Raw genomic sequence first — 27018 nt, 5'->3', positions numbered from 1 at the left:
TTGTTTTGCTACTTATTTTTAGGTAGGACACAATGAAGACGCTTGCACCTGAGACTGTGCGTCTGCTGTGCATCTCTCAGATTAAAACATCTGTCCTGTTATCAAAGAACTGGGTGGAAATTGACTTGATGGATGAAACCGGTGTGAACCTGAGGTGATCTCACTTCTTCGTATATTTTAAATACTCTTTAATACTCTCTAAATACTCTGATTTATGGGAACAGATTGCTCCTAACATAACTTTTTCCTTTGTTGGCAAAGCTGAATTTTCAGCAGCCATTAATCCATAGACAGTAAAAGAAGCATTAATCCAGTCTTCAGTGTCACATGATCCTTCAGAGATCAATATATTGTTGATATGATGCTCAGTTTAATGTAATTAATTAATTAATTATCATTATTTTTTTAATCAATGTTATGCACAGTTACACTGCTTGAAATTCCTGTAGAAACGGAAATACATTTTTTCACAGATTTTTATTATGTTTGATGAATAGAATGTTCAAAAGAGCAGCATTTATTTGAAATAGAAATATGTTGTAACATTATAAATGTTTCCAATGTCACTTTTTTATCAATTTAATGTAACCTTGCTAAATTAAAGCCTTAATTTAAAAAAATACAAATCTCTCTCTGTAGCTCTGCATGTGTTTTTGTGGAGAAGACAGAACTATGACTATGAAGACCATATAGGGGAAGTTGTGGCCTAATGGTTAGGGAGTTGGACTCGCAGTCGAAGAGTTGTGAGTTCAAGTCTTGGGCCGGCAGGAATTGTAGGTGGGGGGAGTGCATGTACAGGAATTGTAGATGGGGGGAGTGCATGTACAGTTCTCTCTCCACTTTCAATACCACGACTTAGGTGCCCTTGAGCAAGGCATCGAACCCCCAACTGCTCCCCGGGTACCGCAGCATAAATGGCTGTCCACTGCTCTGGGTGTGTGTTCACAGTGTGTGCACTTTGGATGGGTTAAATGCAGAGCACGAAATCTGAGTATGGGTCACCATACTTGGCTGAATGTCACGTCACTTCACAAAGTCTTACTGACCTTAAACGTTTTAATGATAGTGAATATTTGACCACTAGGTGGCGTCACACATCAACAAATACTGTGGGATCACTCTCTACGGGTTTTACCATAGACTGTATAAAAACAGGGTTTTACCCACATTCAGTGACATTTAACCATCACAGGGCATGCTATCAGTCGTGCTAATTTTGTTCGGCTATCATTAATTAGAACTAATGTAACTTGTTTATTGCTGTGGTTTCTCACTACTGTACTGACTCTTTGCTTCCTCGTAGCAGTTTCAATCTCATGTTTTAAATCCTGATATTAATCAGCAAAGATAATAAAAGACATTTTAGAAAGCTCTTCCAGTTAACAGATGTATAGATGTAATAGAATTATGTTTATTTAATTTTTATTTAAGGTCACAAGCAAGTTAGGCCCATAGGAAAACTCTTGAAGTTGCCCATAAAAATAAATAAATAAATAAAAATCCTCATTTGATAATAAGCGCATGTTATGATGACAGCCTGGACTTTTAGACTTCCGGCATTTAGACATGAATCAATTACAGTATAACCCGGGAAAGTGGACATTTTGCATGCTTCTCGTCCAAAAATTAGCAATGTAACCGCAGGATGAACCACTAAGCCTTTGAATCTCACACTGCTACATGATCCTAAAGTAACAAACTAAGTGTTATGAGTTCTCTGAATGTTTTCGCAAGTCCAATAACAGCCTGGCCTCATGATAGCGTACGTATCTGGCCTTGCTCGGTGAGACTTCATGTACCTTTCATTAAATTCCTGTCATTCAGGTTGTAGATCATCGGGGGAGGGCCATACACTCATTTCATGCCATCAGCACTTCCAGGCATATCTGGTATCTAAAACTTTGCACTTTGCCCTGCATTGGGTTTCATGACTTCTCGAAAAGCTGTTTACTAGTCTGATCTCTTTACAGTCACCAAATTGTATATTTCATAGCAGAGATGTGTGCTGCGGACCGCATGCTTTCAGAAATCAACACCTTGGATATATATACTTGCATGTGGAAGTGCCAATGACAGGCAAACGTATGGGTGTGAAAATATATGCATAACTGTGCTCCTCACGTTGAAATGACATTTGTGCAAGTAGCATGTTTGCTTGATGCTGCCAGATGGTATAAAACCTTCATGAAAAGTAATGAAAAGCTGGCAGCATCTATCCATGCATTGCTCCCTGCGCATCTGATTTTGAATAATTGTTTATTGTGAAGAGTTGATTGGTGGCTAATGGCTGTTTGCGAGCATGCAATCCCACAGGTGGTCTTATTTTAGGATGACCGAAAAATAACTTGACCTGTTTTATCGTGTTGTTACAGGCTGTGGACTGGCTGAAGTCCAGGGTGTCGGATCACCGAACTGCCCTCATGGCTGTGCTCGGAGCGACCTCCGTAGCCAACATGCTCCCCATCCAGCATCACCAGGAGCAACCAGAGGTCAGTGAAGCGCTGAGAAAACACTGCATATTTATCGTTTTCAGCATAAGCAGTAGGGTTCCACAGATGCACCAGCTCTGGGGCTGCCATGACGGTTTGCGATAGGAAACAGTTTTTTCCACAGAATGTTTTCATAAGGGAGTGTGCTTCAAGGTTCAAACAATCAGGGTTCATTTAAATGGCATGTGTCTTAATCTGACTTTAAACGTCCTTGCACTTCTGTCAGGTTGCTAAACCCAAAGACTCGTGTAACAATTTAATTCCGAACGGCTTTCCTCTCCCTGGAGAGCTGTTTCTCTTTTTCCTGGTTGTGCATTCCGTAGCAATGACTTCTTGCATGAATGACTCAGCATTCTTACCCAGGTTATACCTTATATAAAGCCTTTTAATTTCCAGCATAGGATTCAAATTTCTAGCTAAATTGGTCTTTATATATAATAATACTATGGCCCAGAAGAGTATATGGACACTTTTGGAGACATCTTCACGTATTAAAATGTTTGAATGTCATTGCATAGATGTCAAAATATCAAACCAGTTGGGATCTGCAAACAAAATGTGAAGTCAATTCTCCTCAAGCTCACACGGGTGTCAGTGTAATGTAATAGTTCCAACAGTACATGATCCACTACCATTTAATGATGAGAAACTGTCCAAATTCTTTTTGTCTTCACTTTGAACAATTAGTATATTGTTACATACTTTTTTAAAAACGAACAAACTTTTTGTTTTGAGAAGAAGAAGTGGTACTTGTGCTATGATCTTTAAAATAAATGCCACTTTGTTTGACATGCTGTTAGCTTTGATATGTTTGCTAGCTAATGCAACTACTTTGATACATTTTAAGGTTGTCTCAAGTGTAAATAAATTTTTTTTTTTTTTACAGAATTTGTAACCTAACAATCTTTTGTTTTTGCCTGAAAAGTCTATTTTTAAATATTATTTCTTTAAAATAAATGCCTCTTTGGTTAGATATTTTGTCATCTAATGCAACTACCTTTGAACTGTGTCTAAAGTGTCCAAATATATTTTCAGCACACTGCACATTTTTCAGATTAAAAATTGTGTTATTTTAATCATGTAGGCTATAGAATTCCACGTGCTGAAAGGCTATGTGTCTTTGCGAGACCCAGTGCGGCAGTCAGTGACGGATCACGTTACACTGTCAGCAGTGGACCTATGCACCAAATGTGGTAAACTTCGCGACAAATACAGCAGTGAATTAAAGGAGCCTTCAGGGACTGCAGTGTATGTGGTGAAAGGGCCTCAGAGGGATGTAACCTGCCTGTGTTGGCCAGAGGCCACTGCTCTGGCACGGATTTAATACACTGCTACAAATGCAACGATTAGTTTAGTGACATTTCTCTCACACACAAAGACACACATATGAAGATTTAATGTGCTGCAGCAGTACAGTATCTGATGCATGCATGTTTTCTGCAGGTTTTCTCCTCGACACTAATCCTGCTTGACTAATTTTGAGCATTTTCGGGTCACTCCTATTATGTAATATATTTTCATGTATATTGCCATCATTAATGTATTGGTTGCAATCATGAAAGATGAAAATCATATTAGTTAGTTTTTTTGTTTCTTTAAATAATTTTACTAAGATTTATTTGGGTATTGCCATTTCTGCCATGTCACTAGGTGCTTTGCACTATTAAACAGAAAATTGCAGCTATTTCTTCAATCAATATAAAATGTAAATAATCATCATTATTATTATTGGTAATCAGTTTCACATTATTTTTTATATTCCATCATTGATGGATTGGATATATTAAACTCTTAACATTTTTAAATATGGAATCTTGTCATTGTTTGTTCTATGCACCTCTAATGAAATATTGACTATTTTACAGAAAAAAAAATTGTAATTTTATATTTTCCCCATCCATCTAATCAAATTATTTTATTTTATTTTATCAAATCTTTATTTTAGAATAAATGTGAAATCTTTGATAATAAAATTATGATGCTTAATTATTGAGGACAATCAAATACTGAATAGTATTATTTAGTTAATATTGGTAATAATTTGTGCTCCGCTTTACTATCCCCTATATAACAAAAGTGAGTTCCTTGAAATCTTCAAGGAAGTGGGTCATTTTTTTGGGGAAACCAACTGCACCCAAACATCATGAAGTGTTAGACATGGGTTTGATGAATTCTAAAAGTTTTGTGGGATTAGTTGGCTTCTCACACTGTAAAACATCCCATCCTGTTGGAAAAAATGACAAAAGTTTGTATTAAAGTAACTTCACTTGTCAAGTGAGAGTCAAGTTGACTCTCAAGTAAGCTAACTTAATAATGTTCATTCTGCTCATTCCCTGTTGTGTAAATATTCAGGTATAATTAATAAAGTTATAATTATTGAAGTATTTAAATTTCAGCAGGCTTATTAATTATTAAGATAGCAGAACAGGAATGTACATTTCTTTCTTCTGGTCATTTTGTCCTACCTTCAAATGAAACATTTGACCTTTTCTATTTACGTCAGCATAACACTCTCTTATCTTCCCTTCTTCAGGCTCTCCTATCGCTGAATCTGCCTCTCGTTCTATAATTATCTCCCTGTTACGCAGAACTGTATAGGTCATACAGTGCATGCATGACATGGTGATTCTAATTCAGGCATTTGGCCTGATCTCATCGCTGCCCTGCTGGAGAGGATGCTATTGTTGGTGCACACATGGTGTCCTACTTTGATATGTGAGGCTGATGAAGAATGCACAACGCTAGCATTGTCTAAATTTGCTGGCTCATTTGCATGTGATTTATTCATGCTAAGTGTCCTCTTATAGAACATGCATTTAGTAGTTTTGAATAGAGTCCCTGCTTGCATTTTGCTTTAGTGTAGGAATAATTCTATGTAGACACACTTCAGTGTTTGGCTCGAGCTGATCTTGGCAGGTCGCTCTTCTCCTGCTGAACATATAGCAGAACACATTGCGTATATACAGCTACGCTCGAAGATGGTTTTCATTGAGTCTTGCGTAAATGTTCTGTAAAGCCATGTGCCAGATGAGAATGCATCTTTGCTCACCATTTATTAGTTGTAAGACATCCCAGCATTCTAGGAATCGGTGGGTTTATTTATGGCCTTGAGAGGAGGATCTGTTGGAGTAATCAGTCATCAGCCTTACACTCATCCTCAGGTTGAGCCCCATGCCAAGACCATTGCTAACTCTTCACCCCACCCCTCACCACTTTGACATGAGAAGCCATTTTCAGATTGCAGTGGTGCGTTCCATTTTTCATAAACCTCAGTTGCAAACAGTGACATGCATTTCACATTTTGAGTCATAATCTTGACATTTTTCTAATGTTATTTGCAATTAAATGTGATTTATTGTGCCTAACATTAAAACTTATAATTGTGACTACGAACATATACAGTACATTACTGTTCAAAAGATTAGGGTCATTAAGATTTTGTTGTTTTCTTTGCTTTTCATAGAAATAAAGACTTTTATACAGCAAGCATGCATTAAATCAACTGATGGTAAAGACTTAAAAAAACAGTTCTATTTCAAGTAAATGCTGTATTTTTTAACTTTTTATTATTTAAAGAATACTGAAAAAAATGTATAGTGGTTTCAACAAAAACATTAAGTAGCACAATTGTTTTTAATATTGATAATAATAAGAAGAAATGTTCAATGAGCACTTAATTAGCATAAATGATTTCTGAACGATCTTGTGACACTGAAGACTGTAGTAATGATGCTGGAAATTCAGTTTTGCTTTCGCAGGAATAATTTACATTTTTAAAGAAGTTAAAATATAAAACAGTTATTTTAAAATGTAAAAATATTTCACAGGATTACTGTTTCTGCAGTAAATGTTTTGTTTAACCAACTTGAATTACTTGAACTTGTTTTAGTCTTGTTGTATGGACCTGAACTATTTGTGTGGAAAAGTTTTCCTTAATTTACTTAAGTTCACTGAACAGGCTATTATATTATGTATGATGAGCCAATCCGCTTAAGTCACGACTTGCATTGAAAGAGTCATATCAGAATATTGAAGAAACTTAGATGGGTTCATGTTTTTGCTCTCAAGTTTTGCAACCTTTTATATATATATTATCTATTATATTTTTGCATTATATATTTGCAATCAAAGGTGCCTTTTCAGTTTTATGAAAGTGCTGGAATGGTTACAGGTTTTCTGAGTGAAAATGGAACATGAAGCGGGTTTACAGTTGACTGTTTTTGTGCTGTGGCCGAGATCCTTCTGCCGTGGAAGAGTCCAGAATAATAACCTCCATTCAGTGCTTAAAACAGAAAGGACTGGGCCACCTACAACACCGTCATTGACAAATGTGGCAAAGTGTACAGAACATAAGTGTTGATTGTGAAAGTCACAATACCCCTGATTATCAAGTTTGTCAGAGACTCCAATTAAAATGTCCTCTTGCCATCCAACTGCTGTGCTTGTTAATTCCAAATGGTGAGCTCGAGCATCACAATCTAGCCCTAGATCACTGATTAATTTGGAGCCGTTTCTCATCCCGCCACTTCGCTGGTGCTGCATTTAGCCAACAGAAACATTGCAAATTTTAGCATGGCTACTTCATAGTTAGGAGATGACAAATGGGTTTTGATAACACAGTGAAGTCTTAATTGGTAACTGCGAAGCCGGCTGAAGGCCAGCAGTGTGTCATCTTGTTTGTTTTGGAATAAATTCATAGAAGCCTCAATGTGCCCTGACAGTTAATGAGTATGGTTTGTGGCAGAGGGGAAAAATAAAGAAAAACTACACTAGATTTAACATGGAAATCTAGCTTCTTAATACACGTTTCAATTAATGTGGATATATGACTCTTTTGGTATGCAGTCATGGGTTGAAAGTGATATTCACAGAAGTCTTGTTTGTACAGATTGGCATCGACGGATTCTTTTCCAAACCAGACTCAGATTTTAATTCCACCAGCTCCTTTTCTGCTGATAAAACATTCATCTTTGTTAATAGTCAACCTGTGCATCACAAAGAAATACGTAAGGTAAAGTAACTGCCATATAACCTTACCAGTGTTGGGAAAAGTTACTTTTAAAAGTAATGCCTTACAATATTGCGTTACTCCCTAAAAAAGTAACTAAATACATTACTTAGTTACTTTTTATGGAAAGTAATGTGTTACATTACTTTTGCGTTACTTTCACGTTACTTTTTAAATATGAGCAGGGCTTGATTGTTTTTAATATAAGAAGTTCTATTTATAGCAAATGTAAAAGCCCTTTCACACCAAAAAGTGTAATGAATAAACCTCAGGCTGAAGGAAAAGTAAATTCACGTCTGTACAGTAGAACACAGGAGAAGAAGGTTCAACACTCTTCAGCAATAAAAAAAAACAATGAAGCACAATTGTTAGTTTATCTAAAGTCATTTTTTAATTATTAGTATGGTTGAACTGAACTGCAAAGACACTGTTAATAAAATGGGAATAGATACATTTGTGTTATTTAATATATTTAGTTATAGCAGGTTTGCGTCATATTCTGAGTTTGCATTTCACTGTTTTGATTAATTTTGGTGAATACTAAATCAGTTTTGTTTTTTGTTTTTTTGTGAGTGGGATGAATTAATGAACATTCACATTTAGTCTAGAACTACAGTAACATGTTAACACAGCGCACACAACGCCTCCATACTTGTCAGGAGGCTTGTCAGTCAAAAAATGGGAATACAAAGTAACTGGCGTAACTTTTTTGAAAAAGTAACTTTTTGTAACTTTTTTTTTTTTTGAAAAAGTAACTTTTTGTAAAAGTAACTTTTTTGAAAAAATAAAAAGATATTTTCTTGTAAATTAAAAAGTAATGCGTTACTTTACTAGTTACTTGAAAAAAGTAATCTGATTACGTAACTCGCGTTCCTTGTAATGCATTACCCCCAACACTGAACCTTACTAATAATACTAAAATAATTAGTAAAATAATACTAATTTACCTACATTTATTTGCAGTGTGTGTAAATTTTATAGATTTTTTTCTGTAAAATGAAATGTCCTTGACTAGCTGTACAAATGAAATATCCCAAACCTTGAACATTCATTCATCCATACATTTGATTATTTGTTATGTTCAAGCCTACATGAAATTTACACTATGGTTCAAAAGTTTGGAGTCAGCAGTTTTTTGTTAGTTTTTAAAGAAAAAAAAATTAGCAGAAAATGCTGATTAAAAATCCATAGATTTTGTCTGGGCCTAGTTCTGTTCTTATCAAATGATCTCTTATCATTTATGATTGTATGCTACTCACAATGTTCTTGTGAATGCACATGTACCCTGCAGCTTCTCAAGCAATACTACACCAGTGCTCAGTTTAATAAAGAATCTGCATACCGCCGCTTTTCCATTTTAATAACATTAACCTGACACCTGATAAAACTGAAGTGATGCTACAGAACAAGGTACAAATAGTTCTGACTTTCTTTCCTATGTTTTTATACTATGGAAAACTTTGTTCCCTTCATGACAGTGTTCCCTTAATCAAACTTTAATATCGTTTAACAGGAAGGATTCCAATTGGCGCTGGAGACCATGTTATTCTCCTTGTACAAGTACTCTATCGGCGATGATGATCTCAAAGCAGGTGGAAATCGCCCTGGCGTTAGTTCTGTGGAGGTACCTGAACACACTAATGTACTAAAGCCTACACCAACAACAGATATTAGTTTGGACGATCCAGAATTACTTGAGAATTCTCTCCCAAATGAAAAGAAACAAGATAGTGAGCTGTCCTTGAGCAACACGGCAAACACCAGCTCCTCTTCGTTTTCAGAGGATTGGGTGATCAACAGAAGCTCAAATGATTTTGATAGTATTAGTTCCTCATTACCTGCTGACGATGTTGTAATGAACTCTACATCTGATCTAAACTTTGGCTCCCCAAAGGCATCTAAGAGTGACAGTGGCCCAGATCAGGAGAGTGAAATACAGTATCTGCTGAGAGCTGGAGCACGGGCAAGGCCTTCTCAAATCAAATCACCGAAGAATGCCTAGAAACTGTGAAACTCCATGCCCAAAAACACATGAAAACCTCAGAGGAACCGAGCCCACAAGTACGAGTTCCAGCCCATCCAAGAGGCCTTCTAACGTCATTATGAAGAAAATGGCCAAGCTGACAGCCTACGAGCTGATCGGCAACCGCTCCGTGCGTCAGCACTCGTCTGCCTTTTCGCTGTATGAGCAAGACACCAGATCGCAGGTCCTCCAGGTGAACCCAAGAGCCAGTCCTCAGGATGTCACAACTCCTGTGAAAGAGAGATGGGAAAGCCTCGGGGAGGAAGACCGCGAGAAGTAAGTTTCCAGATTTCACCCTCGAAGACGCAGTTTCCAGTTGTTGTGATTCACTCTCTGTGTGTAGCAAGAGAAAAATAGATCTGCCACTAGCGTGTGTAAAATATGGATTGGAAAATCTGCCTGGCCTGGTCATGTTGCTACATGAAGGAAGAAGTGATGAAGTGTTTGTATTTTCCAGAAAACTGTGTTTGATTACTTGGTTTGATGGTCACAATAGGCCTGTTTTCCATTGTAAAAGAGGTATTCCATTATTTTTCCAAAGAATGCCACATTCTTTCAGTTCCTTCAGGTGCCAGAAGATTCCAGTTCATTCTATACCAGATGAAATCTGACTAATTTATTGGTTGTTTATGAGCCCAAGGAATACTCAGGTTGGATATATGGATCTGTCTTTTTTTATGACTCTAGACCAGGGGTGTCAAACTCAATTTCTGTAGGACAGGAGCCCTGCAGAGTTTTGTTCCAACCCTGCTCCAATGCACATACCATGTACTTTTCAAATTAGCCTGAAGGACTTGATTGGTTGGATCAGGTCTGGTTAATTACGGTTGAAACTAAACTCCGGGCTCCCGCCCTCCAGGAATTGAGTTTGACACCCCTGCTCTAGACTGACAGTCAAAATGTTCAGACACACCTACTGATTTTTTTTTTATTATTATTGCTCTTGTCCACATTTAAGAATGATTATCATCAAACTATGAAATAGCACAAATGGATGAATGGGAAATTTGTAGTGATGAAAAAGGTTAACCATGTTACCTAGATGCATTCCAGCTCTGCACAGTCTAGACATGAGGTGCATTTTAAACTGTTCTAAAGGAGTTCCTATTAGTGATGGGAAGTTCGGATCATTTTAGCGACTCAGACCTTTGAGTCTTGTTTAGCAAGATGAACGGATCTTTTTTCGAGTCATTTCGTTTGTTTTATCAAATATAATTAAAATTTTACGTGTTACTTCCCTAATGTATACTAGTACTTACGCAAATGTTGATCTAACTACAAACAATACAAAACTATAATGCTATAAGAAACAGAAAAGATTAATTCATTGTTTTCCGGGTTCTTCAGTTTATGATTAGCTCACCTCACCTCTTATCTGACAAGTCTTCGGGTTTGAGTTAACTTATGCAGTCTGAGCCAGAAAGAGAATTGATTAGTTCATCTCATGAGTCTTTCGAGTTTGAGTCGTTCCTTTATCACGTGACAGACCCATAAGCGTTACCAATGCAGTCTGAGCCGGAAAGAGAATTGATTAGTTCATCTCATGAGTCTTTCAGGTTTGCATCATTTTTCCAGGATTTTTTTTTTTGATAAATAGAAAGTTCAAAAGAACAACATTTGTTTGAAATAGAAATATTGTGTAACATCATGTCTTTTCTGCTTCTTTTGATAAATTTAATGCATCCTTGCTGTATAAATGTATAAAAATAAATAAATGACATCTTACTAACCTCACTAGTAACTGTACTAGTTTTATGTACCAGTTTAATATAGGTAAAAAAATAACCCATTATTATCAGTGATGCTGTTAACACTGGATGCAACATGACAAATCCCGGACAGTAAACTGATGCCTCGTTCTATTTCTGACGTACTGACACAAAGTACAAATGATTTGCAACGGTCGCAAATCATTGTTTGTCATTTATCATTTGTTCCCTTTGAAAAACCGATATGGTGTACCATGGCAGCACAACTGCGATGCATGAGCACCTCAGAGGAAAACATCCTGGCGCTCTCCGGTGTTACGGTTTAACTGGTTACCGTGTGATCTGGTGACCAACTTCCTGTTTCATGTCTCCGCGGCAGATGTGATGGAACGACCGCAGCAGATTCGGCGATTCTAAAAGTACAAACTGATGTGATATTATTAAGTCTCTAATAAACGCAGACTTGCTCATTGCATGATTCTGATATTCTTGTAAAGATTACAAGTTATTGGTATGATCAACCTTGGCGGCTGAAGTAAGGATAAAATAAAACATAAAGTAAGTCTGTGTTGGTGCGGGTTTCGAACAGCGTTAGGGGCATACTGTTCACATATCGCTCCTAAAAACGCGTGGAAAACGCTAGTCGCGCCGCTTTCTCCTACTTTCCAAAGCGCTCGGGCAGTTGCGCCACTGGGATGTCTGCCGTTGCTAAGCAACCATGACGCGCTCTCTCCATGAAGACGCGGAAATTTCAGCAAAGGATAAATGGATTTTCAGCACTAAAAATCGCTTGCAGTAGCTCTGCGACTAAATTTATTTCAAAATGGCGATCCATATACAACTATGATCAGCTGTCCCTCATCTTAGCTGAGCTTTCAACATTGTTCCGGGAAAGGATGAAACTGATTAGTTAGTTCTTGTCACATGACCCGCGGTGCGCTTGCGGCATTCTGAAAAGTTGAGATGTTTTTAACTCGATGCGGTGCGGATGCGCCTGTTTTCGCTTCCATTATGAGCGCGCATACCGCGTGCCTACATTGGAAATAACGAACTTGTGAATATGTGAACGGCCCCTTAAAAGACAGCGCGCCGCGAGACAACAGTCACAAACCACCGTGCTACCCCGAATCAGCTCCAGATCTCTGGAAACCATGCTAAACCATAGCAGAACCCTGACTACATTTTATGGTTTGTGATGCTAAAGAACATTTCATGACGTCTCAGACAACTGTACATTTGTGGCTACTGTGGTTTAATTATAAACGCTATCGTAAACTCATATTTACCATAGTAAAATAATTTTCTTTGCCTCTTTATTTTTGTATACTGTAAAAACTTCAACCACATTGGTTGAAAATGAATAAAGGTTGAAATATTATATTAGAAGTTGTATTTATATGTTTTTGTAAAGTTATCCAAAGGATTCATTAGCTAATCAAAAAAAGAACATTAGATTCATTATTTATTGTAATAAAAATAGAGTAGCGTAGTCGACTAATCGAAAATATAATTGTTAGATTAGTCGACAGAAAAAATAATCGTTAGTTGCAGCTCTACTATATCTATTAAAAGTGAATTTTGTCAAATACACTAGCATATAGATGACCTCACAGCAACTTAAAGTTATGCAACTAAAATTTAGGTCTTTTTAATTCTAAGATCTTTGTAATTTCCTAACTTCAGATTAAAAACAAAGTACATCAGAAATACTGTTATCACAGTAACACAAAAAGAGGATATCCCCTCTAAATCACAGCATGCCAAGTCAGCATAATTAAATGAATGTAAATTGTATCTCAGCACTGTTAGTGACATTTAAGTAACACATGGAAAAAGACATCTGTATGCTGTTGCACATTAGTGCCGTCTTAAAGATGAAATAGGCCTTATCAGGTAACACGCACTTCTGAGAGTTGCTATATTTACATGGATGCATGTAGCATGGGTTCATCACATATGGGCATGCTGAGCTAAAGGGTCAGAGATTGTTGACATGGATGTTTGGGGGAGGGAGTACCATGCTTGTTATATTTTGGTTGCAGTGGTCTGATGCAGCAATAAAATGCCTGGCGCTGATCCAGGGACTCTATACGAACTTGGTTTAGATCCAAAGTGCTCACACCAAGGGTACATTGCTTTCTTATTGCAACGGTTTATGTGTGTTTGATCCTCATTATGAATTCTAGGCTAAAAATGCAAACTGTACTCCCTAAATGGCTTTCATTGTGTATGCGAGTGTCCACGGAGGTCCATCTCAGGAGGGAAGAGAGGATGGCGCCTTCATTTTCTGTTGTTTCCACACTCATCCTCTCATTGGAGATATTCTGGTTGGCTAATTGATGTGCATGGCAGTGATATTTTAGTATTGTTGATATACTAGTTTTTCTTAATATTTTGAATTATTATTATTATTTATTTTAGATTTTCTCTTTTCACTTTAAATTTAGCTGAAGTTTTAGTAATGTTGGTGTTATTTTGTCATTTATAGATAGATAGATAGATAGATAGATAGATAGATAGATAGATAGAAAAATAGATAGGTACTGTATAGATAAATATAGATTTTTTTTTTAGCTAATACTTCAAGTTTAAATGAACTAAAATATTGTTTTGGCAACCAACTAAAATAACTTTTTAACTAGCATGTGTTTTTAATGTTTTAGCTAAGCTTAGTTTAGTTTAGTTAATGTTTGTTTTACCAGTAACCATGTTTTTATGGTTTTAGTTTTAGTTAAATATAATAACCTTGATGCACGGTCTTAATTATGGCTACATTTTGTCTTTCTGTGATGAGATTTGAGGCCATTACATTTGGACACCCAATGAAATCAAAATGAGAGTTTTTTAATCCAGACATGCGTCACGTGACCTTTGAATTTCATTCGCGTCGCTTCAACCTCAAGTTAAATTATTATTATTATTATTATTTGTTTTTATACAGGGCCCTGATGCTGCAGGTAAATTCTGGCAGTGCTGATGGTAAAATCTGTTTTATGTTTACATTAAATTTTTTCTAATGAAATTAATTATGTTGATTAAAAAAATATTTTACTTTGCTGGACAGACACAGCTACTGTACTTTTATAGGACCATCAGTCGAGAAATTTGATTTAGTGGCAAAACGATGAGGGTTTTTATAGGAGCCTCACTGAAAAGGGCTCACCAAGGCTGAATTTTTTTAATACAAAATGCAAGAACAGTAAAATTATTAAGTATTATTACAATTGAAATTATGTTATTTTACAATGTAATTTATTCCTGTGATGTCAGAGCTAAATTTTCAGCAGCCATCACTCCAATCTTTAATGTTGCATCTTTTGTATGAATATATACATTATAAATATATCATCACTTTTAATCACTTTAATGCATTCTTGCTGAAAAAAAGAAAGAAATCTAATTGACCCCAAATGTTTGAACACTAGTTTATAAAGTAAAAATAATTATCTGTGGTGCTAATCAAATGTCTTGAAAAATAATGTGCCATTTTTAGTAGCTTCTTTTCAATTTTTTTTGTACATGTAAATGTCAACCACGATGGCTGTTCCTATATTTTCACTTTGTTCAAGATGCAGACTTAAATCCAAGAGCCCTCAGGTCAAGAACTCATTTCAGTGTACATGGCAGGGGATACCCTCAAGCTTCAACCTTCTGCTCCATTATGAAATCATTTATCTCCCCCATTGGGCCCCTACTGCTTTTCTCTTGCATTCAGCACATTTCATGCCTTTGTCTTCATTTGTCTGGTTTATCAGCATTTGCAAGTTGATTTGCATCTTTTTCTTGCACCCAAGCATTAAGCTCTGAATCCATACAGTGCGTTTGAAATTGTCAATTGTACAGTAGCAAGCTCTGTGCAATGCCACAGCTGTTAATTGGCAAGCCATTCGAGAAACGTCCAGTGGAGGCTCAGGGCTGCATGTTTTAACAGGCCCTCTCCTCCCTCCCTCGCTGCTCTCCGGCCCCCATCTGGTCACAGGTAGCAGATGTTTTTTTATCTCGCCTGTTTCTGCACATTTTCTACACTCTGATTTACAGCAGTCCACTTAGATCATTAGAGCAAATTAAATCAAGGTTTCTTGTGTGAATTGAGGATATTTAATTCATCTTTATATTTAGTATTTAATTCTTACCAACCTGCAAATTACTGGACCAAAAGCAGTATTTCTGTCTTCTGTCTTCTTTCTTGTATGTGTATACAGGTGCTGGTCATATAATTAGAATATCATCAAAAAGTTGATTTCACTAATTCCCTTCAAAAAGTGAAACTTGTATATTATATTCATTCATTACACACAGACTGATATATTTCAAATGTTTATATATATTAATTTTGATGTTAATAACTGACAACTAAGGAAAATCCCAAATTCAGTATCTCAGAAAATTTTAATATTGTGAAAAGATTGAATATTGAAGACACCTGGTGCCACACTCTAATCAGCTAATTAACTCAAAACACCTGCAAAGGCCTTTAAATGGTCTCTCAATCTAGTTCTGTAGGGTAAACAATCATGGGGAAGACTGCTGACTTGACAGTTGTCCAAAAGACGACCATTGACACCTTGCACAAGGAGGGCAAGACACAAAAGGTCATTGCAAAAGAGGCTGGCTGTTCACAGAACTCTGTGTCCAAGCACATTCATAGAGAGGCGAAGGGAAAGAAAATATGTGGTAGAAAAAATGTGTACAAGCAATAGGGATAACCGCACCCTGGAGAGGATTGTGAAAATAAAATCCATTAAAAAAATGTGGGGGAGATTCACAAAGAGTTGACTGCAGCTGGAGTCAGTGCTTCAAGAACCACTACGCACAGACGTATGCAAGACATGGGTTTCAGCTGTCGCATTCCTTGTGTCAATCCGATCTTGAACAACAGACAGCGTCAGAAGCGTCTCGCTTCAAAAAGGACTGAACTGCTGCTGAGTGGTCCAAAGTTATGTTCTCTGATGAAAGTAGATTTTGCATTTCCTTTGGATATCAGGGTCCCAGAGTCTGGAGGAAGAGAGGAGAGGCACACAATCCATGTTGCTTGAGGTCCAATGTAAAGTTTCCATAGTAAGTGATGGTTTGCGGTGCCATGACATCTGCTGGTGTTGGTCCACTGTGTTTTCTGAGGTCCAACGTCAACACAGCCGTATACCAGGAAGTTTTTGAGTGCTTCATGCTTCCTGCTGCTGACCAACTTTATGGAGATGCAGATTTCATTTTCCAACAGGACTTGGCACCTGCACACAGTGCCAAAGCTACCAGCACCTGGTTTAAGGACCATGGTATCCCTGTTCTTAATTGGCCAGCAAACTCGCCTGACCTTAACCCCAAAAAAAATCTACGGGGTATTGTGAAGAGGAAGATGCGATATGTCAGACCCAACAATGCATAAGAGCTGAAGGCCACTATCAGAGCAACCTGGGCTCTCATAGCACCTGAGCAGTGCCACATTATGTCTGAATTATCTTTATGATTACTTTTTTCCATGTATTAATATAACAATGAAGTAATACAAATTTTAAACAAAACTGGAAGCAAGGGAAGAAACCTACAACCTTTTTTTAATCATAAGTAAAAAAGAAGAAAAAAAAGAAAACTATCTTATATTTTAGTTTCTTTCATAGTTGCCATACTTTTGCATTGGTTGCATTCTGGGACAGTTTTTTTTTAAACAATATTGAATTTTTTTTGTATTTTAATAATTAAAAAATGTTTCTTATTATTTGGATCATTATTAATGAGCAAATAAAAATAAAAAATAAACATTTTAATTTTGTGAAGAAATTCACATTGTCTACGAAACCATGTGTCAAGCCAGTGTTATTAAATGTTCCTTTAATTTGAAAATTTGTATTATTATTATTTAAATATGCTGTATGTTGTTTTTAGATATTTTTTTCACTTTTAGTTTTTTGTACATTGAGTTCAACTAAATGAAAATGAGAAACGTGAAATAAATTAAGTTTAAGTTTTTAAATGGTCTTTTATATCAAGTAATGTTTATTTCAGTCTTCTGTTTTTACCCAGCCTAATTTAGTTTGGAGTTAATTATAAGAACCCTTCTTCAAACATTTAAGCATGTGCCTAAATAAAAGTGTTTTTAAAATCCTGAGAAACAAATTCACTCCAAAATGTTGATCAAGTGTTATTTCCAAACACATTCAAACAGTTATACAAAAGAAATACAAAATGTACAAGTAGGACTGTAACAAATACAGGTTCTTCTATCACATCCCATCTTAGGTATGAAAGCAAGGCAGAAAAGTCTCTGAACGCCTACAACCTTCAAAGGAAGAGGGCAGCAGAGGGCGGTGACCAGTGCAGAGAGGGCAAGAAGCAGATGAGTGCCGAGTCTTCATTGAACAAAGCTCAAGGCATGAAGCGCAAGGCCCCCCTCGCCAACCAGCAGGCCCTGGACAAACTCTTGTCCTCTAAGCCCTCGAGTAAGAGGAGCCCTGCCAAGCTCTCCAAACCCCTCCCGTTCAGGATTGCAACCCTCAAGCAGAGTCTTAACCTCCTCTCCTATCTGAACAGCTCGAGTGCGCAGGGCCTCAGGCTTGTAAACCGCTTGGCTTCTCAAGGTGCCAGGGTCGTTTTATGCGGCAGAAAGCTCATGTTGTTGAATCCGTTTCGAGTGGAGGAAGCCTTGCTGTTTTAAAGACTTCTGGAGAATAATATACTTCCAACCGTGAGGCTGCAGACCCCTGTACCACTGACAGATGGGTTGCCTGTTTCATTTTCTCACCTAATGATGACATTCTGGATGTGTACGATCTGTAATATAATTGTAAAAACATAAAAATAAGGATTTTAGTATGCATAAATGCATTCATTTAGAATTACAATATAGGAGTAATAGCTGCATTAATCCACTCTATTCTAAATTGCAGTACTTAATCGACTCATTAATATTTATGTTTGCATATTAACATACACTTTCTTTCCCAGGGTGCTTGGTGGGTCAGAGTACATGGATGTTCTGCTGAACATGGAGAAAGACAGTCCCTGCTTTAATGGAGACGTCTTCTTCACTGATCCTAGGCTTGTGGCAAATGGTTTTGAGATTAGGATGATTCCAGGTAACATTCAAAGACGTTTAAATTAATTTAACACAAAAAAAAAAACATGATTTACCCCCCCCCCCCCCCAATGAAATAAAATAAAAATTAAGCAGCATAAATGTTTTCAACATAATAATAAGAAATGTTACCCGAGCACCAAATCAGCATATTTGAATGACTTTTAAAGGGTCATGTAACACTAAAGACCGGAACAGCTGCTGAAAATTCAACTTTGCCATCACAAGAATAAATGACATTTTAAAATATATTAAAATATAATGTTTTATGTTCTATTTAATTAGCGATAGACTGATATATTGTGCAGTATTTGATCAATATTCTGAAATGTTGTGCAACATTATATTCATATCATCATATTATGTATATTCTGGCATTATCGGCTCGACTTCCACTCCAACATTCAAAACAATCTGCTCCCTCAGGCAAAACATGAAAATTACATTCAACTTATTTCACAAAGCTCGCAAACTCTAGTCTAGAACACTACAAAAAAGAAAAAAAGGAACGGTCTGTATATCAACACCCTTTAAACGCTGGTCAACCAATCCATCATACTCGTTTCATAAATATAACTCTATAAAAGAGTCATGATCATGTAAAAAAACTATGTTTGACATTTCAAAGTGTTTTATTTGATTTGGACTTACTGTTCCTCCTCCATAGACACGGTCTGTTTGGTACTTTGGAGCTGGTCACCAAATTTAAACAATTGTGTCTACGTTTCACTTTTCCATTACATATGCATCCCTGCACTTATGCAATTTGCAAAAGGTCTCATTTTAAATGGAGTGAACTACTTCTTTATAGGCATTGGAAAATATCATTCAACTTCCAATATATGATGATAATGCTTAATTTGTAGTTTTTAATAACTTTTAATATCCATGCTATTACCTTAGAGATGTTAATTCCTGTCGCGCCGAGTGATGAAGTCATTGTTTATACAAATTGCTTAAGTGGAAAGTGCTGTGTCAGCACTTCTATTCCCTTTCACAGCTCAGTGTATAATAAGAAATAGTTTTAAAAAGAGGGGGCTTGATTCTAAGGGATCGGTCCATTTCCTGTATGACTCAGCCATGGGATTCTGAGATGGTCATTCTGTGCGTTCACGTGAATCACACTTCACTTTCATGTGCTATGGAGTGGGAGGGATTCTTAATTACTCGTTTTTTTTTCTTTGCCAGGTTTCTCTTGAGAAAATGTGCCTTTATTAATTCAAGAGTCATGCTGTTTAAAGGTCTCTAGGATTGTCCAATTTGATTTAACAAAGGTTGGACCCACTGGACATCATTAATGCCACAGTTCACAAATTGTTTTGAAATGTCAAATATAACGGCTTGAATAACAGGATTACAGTCAATTATTTCTGACAGAATTGCTTGTGTCTGATTAGTGAAGAATGAAAATAATGTGTTTGCTTTAATGTTTTCGTGGGAATTTTTTAGATGCCTTTTAATATTATAAAAACAGGTAACTGCAGGGGTTTCTAGAGTCAGTGTGCCAATACTGCATAATCATTACCTCACTTTCTAAAATTATTGTAAAAGGAATATTAATGTAACCACCTGTAATTTTGCATATTTTTAAGTAAGCAATGAGGTACAATAGCCACTTGAGCCATGGCATCAAGTGCCTCATTGATTTCATACAGTACTTAATAAATCCCCGTGTTCACAAATTATTCGTTTTTAGTGTTTTATGTATTTATATACACTGAACAAAATTATAAATGCAATACTTTTGTTTTTGCCCCCATTTTTCATGAGCTGAACTCAAAGATTTAAGACTTTTCCTATCTACACAAAAGGCCTATTTCTCTTAAATATTGTTCACAAATCTGTCTAAATCTGTTATTGAGCTGTGTTATTGAGCCGAGATAAGTTCATAAAATTATATATTAATGCATTTTCAGATTTTCAAAGTAACATTAATATAAACTATCGTTAAAAAGTTTGGAGGAGTCTCTTATTCTCTCCATGGCTGCAGTTATTTGATCGAACATGCAGTAAATCAGTAATATTGTGAAACTGTTACAGCTTACAAACCTGATTCCAAAAAAGTTGGGAAACTGTATAAACTGTGAATAAAAACAGAATGCAATGATGTGGAAGTTTTACATTTCAATATTTTATTCAGAATACAACATAGATGACATATCGCATGTTTAAACTGAGAAAATGTATCATTTTAATGGGAAAATAAGTTGATTTTAAATTTCATGGCATCAACACATCTCAAAAAATTTGGGATAAGGTCAAGTTTACCACTGTGTGGCATCCCCTCTTCTTTTTATAACAGTCTGCAAACGTCTGGGGACTGAGGAGCCAAACTGCTCAAGTTTAGGAATAGGAATGTTGTCCCATTCTTGTCTAATACAGGCTTCTAGTTGCTCGACTGTCTTAGGTCTTCTTTGTCGCATCTTCCGCCAAATGTTTTCTATGGGTGAAAGGTCTGGACTGCAGGCTGGCCATTTCAGTACCCGGATCCTTCTTCCACGCAGCCACGATGTTGTAATTGATGCAGTATGTGGTCTCGCATTGTCATGTTGGAAAATGCAAGGTCTTCCCTGAAAGAGACAACGTCTGTGCTTCTGGATCATGTTTAGATATGGCTTCTTTCTTGACCTATAGCGTTTTAGCCGGCAACGGCAAATGGCACAGTGGATTGTGTTCACCGACAATGTTTTCTGGAAGTAGTCCTGAGCTCATATTGTGATTTCCATAACAGTAGCATTCCTGTATGTGATGCAGTGCCGTCTAAGGGCCCTAAGATCACAGGCATCCAATATGGTTTTCCGGCCTTGACCCTTACGCACAGAGGGCCCTATTTTAACGATCTAATCGCAAAGTGTAAAGCGCACGGCGCAGGTGCTCTCATGGCGTGTCCAAATCCACTTGTGCTATTTTAACAATGGAAAAACTGTTGCCGCTCCCGGGCGCATGGTCTAAAGGGGTTGTCCCTATTCTCTTAATGAGTAATGGGTGTTTTTGGGGCGTAACGTGCAATAAACCAATCAGAGTCTCATCTTCCATTCCCTTTAAGAGCCAGTTGCGCCCGTGCCATGATGGCTTTGAACACACTCCTGAACACACCTCTTTTTTAAACCAGCATGCCCATGGGCGCAAAAATGAGTGCAAATGCATTTGCTAATTAAGCGGCGTGGCACTGTTCCAGATTCTCTGAATCTTTGGATGATATTATGCACTGTAGATGATGATAACTTCAAACTCTTTGCAATTTTTCTCTGAGAAACTCCTTTCTGATATTGCTCCACTATTTTTCGCCGCAGCATTGGGGGAATTGGTGATCCTCTGCCCATCTTGACTTCTGAGAGACACTGCCACTCTGAAAGGCTCTTTTTATACCCAGTCATGTTGCCAATTAACCTAATAAGTTGCTAATTGTTCCTCCAGCTGTTCCTTATATGTACATTTAACTTTTCCTGCCTCTTATTGCTACCTGTCCCAACTTTTTTGGAATGTGTAGCTATCATGAAATCCAAAATGAGCCAATATATTTGGCGTGACATTTCAAAATGTCTCACTTTCAACATTTGATATGTTATCTACATTCAATTGTGAATAACATATATCTTTATGAGTTTTGTAAATTATTCCATTCATTTTTTACTTTGTATTTGTAAAGTGTCCCAACTTTTTTGGAATCGGGTTTGTAATTGTTCTGTTTTAATTAGTGCTGTGAACCAATAAATCACTATTAATCGTATCCAAAATAAACATTTTCATTTACATATGTGTGTATTGTGTATATTTATCTAAATACACACCCACAGCAAATATTTTGAAAATATTTACATGTGTATATTTCTATTAATATAATTTATACCATGTATAAATATATTTAATATATAAACATAACATATATTTCTTAAATATATACACAGTACACACACATGTATATGTAAACAAAAACCTTTATTTTGTATGCGATTAATGGTGATTAATCATTTGACAGCACAAATTTTAATATATTTGACCGAATTATTGTTATATTTCATAACATACAGAGAAAAGAGATTATATTTAGTTATATTTTAACTAATTTATTTATGTAATGTCAAAGCTGATTTGGGCACCTAAGTTGTGGTATTGGCGGCCCGAGACTCAAACCCACAACCTTAGGCTTAGGAGTCAAACTCTATAACCACTAGGCCACAACTTCCACGTTTATATGTATGGATGCCCAGGCTCTATTGTTATATTGACACGCACTCTTAAAGAAAAAGTGCTTTCAATCAATTTCCTCTTAAAAGTTACTTTTTTCCATTATTCTGACCCTTTAAGTTAAGTTTGATAATGACAATCAGAATCAATTAAATATCTAATATCCAACACTGAAAAATAAAAAATGAGCAGATTACTGATGTTCTAATAATTTTATATTGTGCAAACAGTTTATAATTGGTTTAGAATCTGCTTATGTTGTAATTTTGTCCTCTCTCTAAGGAGTTTGCCATCTTAGTCCTCATTTGACCTTTATTTTGACTGTTGTTATGGAATGCACTTAAGACTTCCCCCTCAGCCCTGTTCCTGTAAAGTGTCGTGTTGGCACTAGTAATGGTCATCATGGCCAAAGCTGGCTCGCTGCCTGAGCTTTTGCCAGCACAGTACATTTGCACTAAAGTGTGGTGCTGTGGAGAAAAATTGCCCTTTACAACAGGGAATCATTTCTGAGCCAAGTTTCAGAGATTTGGCAAAAACATGCACCAGATTTCTAACCCTTTCAAAACCCCAAAGTATTAAACCTTGGCGCAAAACTCAACCCTTACTGTTTGTCCTACAAATATGAATTATACCTCAAATTGTTCAGCTTGTTGAGGAGATGTGTACAATTTCATTTGCAAATGATCAGATTTACACCTGGTTGATAATAAAATTGCTGGGAGAAATCCTGTCTTGCATTGAACAGAATATCATAGCATCTTGCAGTGTTGTTATTGTTAGCTAAAACTAAACTATAAAAAATAGTTTTTGTCAATTGTTAATTAAGCTTTGAAAAATAAGAATTAAGTTAATTATACAAAATGTACAATTATAAATGTTGCCCATGGCATCTAGCTGAAAATAAGTTGCTAAAATTACTAAAACTCAAGCCGAAAAAAGGCTACAGTTAAAAGAAATAATAAACATATTAAATTAAAATACAACCCGAATTCCGGAAAAGTTGGGACGTTTTTTAAATTTTAATAAAATGAAAACTAAAGGAATTTCAAATCACATGAGCCAATATTTTATTCACAATAGAACATAGATAACGTAGCAAATGTTTAAACTGAGAAATTTTACACTTTTATCCACTTAATTAGCTCATTTAAAATTTAATGCCTGCTACAGGTCTCAAAAAAGTTGGCACGGGGGCAACAAATGGCTAAAAAAGCAAGCAGTTTTGAAAAGATTCAGCTGGGAGAACATCTAGTGATTAATTAAGTTAATTGATATCAGGTCTGTAACATGATTAGCTATAAAAGCTTTGTCTTAGAGAAGCAGAGTCTCTCAGAAGTAAAGATGGGCAGAGGCTCTCCAATCTGTGAAAGACTGCGTAAAAAAATTGTGAAAACAATGTTCCTCAACGTCAAATTGCAAAGGCTTTGCAAATCTCATCATCCACAGTGCATAACATCATCAAAAGATTCAGAGAAACTGGAGAAATCTCTGTGCGTAAGGGACAAGGCCGGAGACCTTTATTGGATGCCCATGGTCTTCGGGCTCTCAGACGACACTGCATCACTCATCGGCATGATTGTGTCAATGACATTACTAAATGGGCTCAGGAATACTTTCAGAAACCACTGTTGGTAAACAGAAACCGCTGTGCCATCAGCAGATGCCAACTAAAGCTCTATCATGCAAAAAGGAAGCCATATGTGAACATGGTCCAGAAGCGCCGTTGTGTCCTGTGGGCCAAGGCTCATTTAAAATGGACTATTTCAAAGTGGAATAGTGTTTTATGGTCAGACGAGTCCAAATTTGACATTCTTGTTGGAAATCACGGACGCCGTGTCCTCCGGGCTAAAGAGGAGGGAGACCTTCCAGCATGTTATCAGCGTTCAGTTCAAAAGCCAGCATCTCTGATGGTATGGGGGTGCATAAGTGCATACGGTATGGGCAGCTTGCATGTTTTGGAAGGCTCTGTGAATGCTGAAAGGTATATAAAGGTTTTAGAGCAACATATGCTTCCCTCCAAACAACGTCTATTTCAGGGAAGGCCTTGTTTATTTCAGCAGGACAATGCAAAACCATATACTGCAGCTTTAACAACAGCATGGCTTCGTCGTAGAAGAGTCAGGGTGCTAACCTGGCCTGCCTGCAGTCCAGATCTTTCACCTATAGAGAACATTTGGCGCATCATTAAACGAAAAATACGTCAAAGACGACCACAAACTCTTCAGCAGCTGGAAATCTATATAAGGCAACAATGGGACCAAATTCCAACAGCAAAACTCCAGCAACTCATAGCCTCAATGCCCAGACGTCTTCAAACTGTTTTGAAAAGAAAAGGAGATGCTACACCATGGTAAACATGCCCCGTCCCAACTATTTTGAGACCTGTAGCAGAAATCAAAATTGAAATGAGCTCATTTTGTGCATAAAATTGTAAACTTTCTCAGTTTAAACATTTGCTATGTTATCTATGTTCTATTGTGAATAAAATATTGGCTCATGTGATTTGAAAGTCTTTTAGTTTTCATTTTATTAAAATTTAAAAAACGTCCCAACTTTTCCGGAATTCGGGTTGTATAAAAAAGACAAAAGCACAAAATTACTAAAAAATGGAAAATATAAAAATATGAATAAATACTATAATAGTATAGAAATAATACTAAAATAACACTGATGTGAAGCTGGCTCATTTGACTTGGCCTGTGGTAAGAAACGTCCTAGCGATCCCCCAAAACACCCTAGCAACCACTTAGCAATGCCCTGGGGAAATAAATAATAAACATTTAGTACTTGCAATGGGAAAGTCACTTTTGGAGTGTCTAGTCAATATTTATCATATTGCCAATAATATAATTTTGTAAGCATGGCAGATCAAGTGATGTTTCTTTCTAAAGTGCATAGGGAAGGAGAAAATGTTTTGTTTGTGCTTCCTTGATGACCTTTCCATACATTTCACCTCTTCATTGAGATGCATCTAGGGAAAAGCAATCATCTTTAAATCATCTGTTGAAAACCTCCTCCACCTTGGTTTTTCTTTCCAGTCCACAAAGACATGGTAATAGCGTAATTTGGTGCAATGCCCATCTGACTTGGTTTCTACCCAGCGTGTAAATCACAATATTTATTTATTATTTTTTTCCTGGAGAATGTTGTACTTGGAGTTTATTAATCCTTGCTTGTTGCTTATCTTGGCCAGGTTCCTCGTCTTCTGAGAGGCATGTTGAAGTGACGGGCATGGCCGACTGCATGCCTTTCTTCGGGATAGGAGACCTGAGGGAGATCCTGCAGACTATAAGGGTCCAGGATGCAAAAACCATGGAGCAATGTAGACCTCTCAAAGTCTCAAACTACCTAGAGGTAGTTTTTAATGATCCATTTTTAATTTGCCGCCACTTTATCAAAATACGAGCACATTTGGAGAGTTTAATAAAAGAATGAAAATTAGATGAAAATGTACTCCCCCTCAGGCCATCCAAGATGTAGATAAGTTTGTTTCCTCATTGGAGCAGATTTAGAGAAATGTAGCATTACACTTGCTCACAGATGGATCTCTGCAGTGAATGGGTGCCGTCAGAATGAGAGTTCAGACAGCTGATAAAAACATAGCAATAATTCACAAGTAATCCACACGACACATGACTGAAGTGAAAAAAGGATGTTTGTAAGAGACAAATTCAACATCAAACGTCATGTTAAAATACAACTCCTCTATCCAAAGTCATCTCGTCTGAATCAGGAGAGAAAAATGCCCAGATCAAGCACTGTTTATAAGCAAAAACAGTTCTAATAAAATATGGTTATGGATTTTAATGTGAGAGGACAACAGGGGATGGACTTTTTCACTGGAGGCAGTGTTATTATGGAATAATTCCCTGAGGGTTTTTTCTGAATTTCCTGAGGGTGACATATTAACATTTTTGGGTGAACTATTTATTTAATAATATTAGACTGGAGTTAGTATCTTGTTAGCTTCCTTTTTGCTTGAAAAAACTCTCTTTCTCCCACTTTTTCTTTTAGAGTAAAGCTGTGAGACTAGCTATAGACAGTTACCTCTGAACCTCTCCAGAGCTGATGTTACAAACACTTTGCCGAATGAAACGGGATCTTGAAGAAGAAAGTCGGGTCTGCTTTCATGGATGACCATTTTTTCATGATCTGGTTACTGTTCCTGAAATTGAGCAGGAAGCTCTGCAAATCATGTCTAATTATTGCTAAGGATTTCAAGGACTTTGTTGTAAGACCCTATTGGCACACTAACATTTATTATACCATGAAAGTTTTCATTTTATTTGAAATAATAAATGTTTGTCTTGTTGATTTACAGTTTTCATTCATGACTTGAGGTATAAATACTTATTAAACTGGATTCTAAATGTTTAATCAAGATGCGTACTATATGTATTCACCATTTACCATTTACCATCACCATTTTATTTTCCACAACATATGCAAATATAATAGCTGTAATTATAATGCATTAGCTACTTCAGTCCAGAAATGACAAATTTTACTATTATGAACGATTTTATGAGGGA

At 36.6% G+C, this 27018-nt stretch overlaps 1 pseudogene; it reads left to right on the top strand.

Moving 5' to 3' along the window:
- Positions 1-2283: 2283 nt before the first annotated feature.
- Positions 2284-26698, top strand: LOC132153289 (PMS1 protein homolog 1-like; annotated as a pseudogene).
- Positions 26699-27018: the final 320 nt, after the last annotated feature.

The sequence above is a fragment of the Carassius carassius genome, chromosome 11 (assembly GCF_963082965.1).
Source record: "Carassius carassius chromosome 11, fCarCar2.1, whole genome shotgun sequence".
NCBI lineage: Eukaryota > Metazoa > Chordata > Actinopteri > Cypriniformes > Cyprinidae > Carassius > Carassius carassius.
The sequence above is the reverse complement of the archived record's forward strand: the minus strand, read 5'-3'. Positions and strand labels throughout refer to the sequence as shown.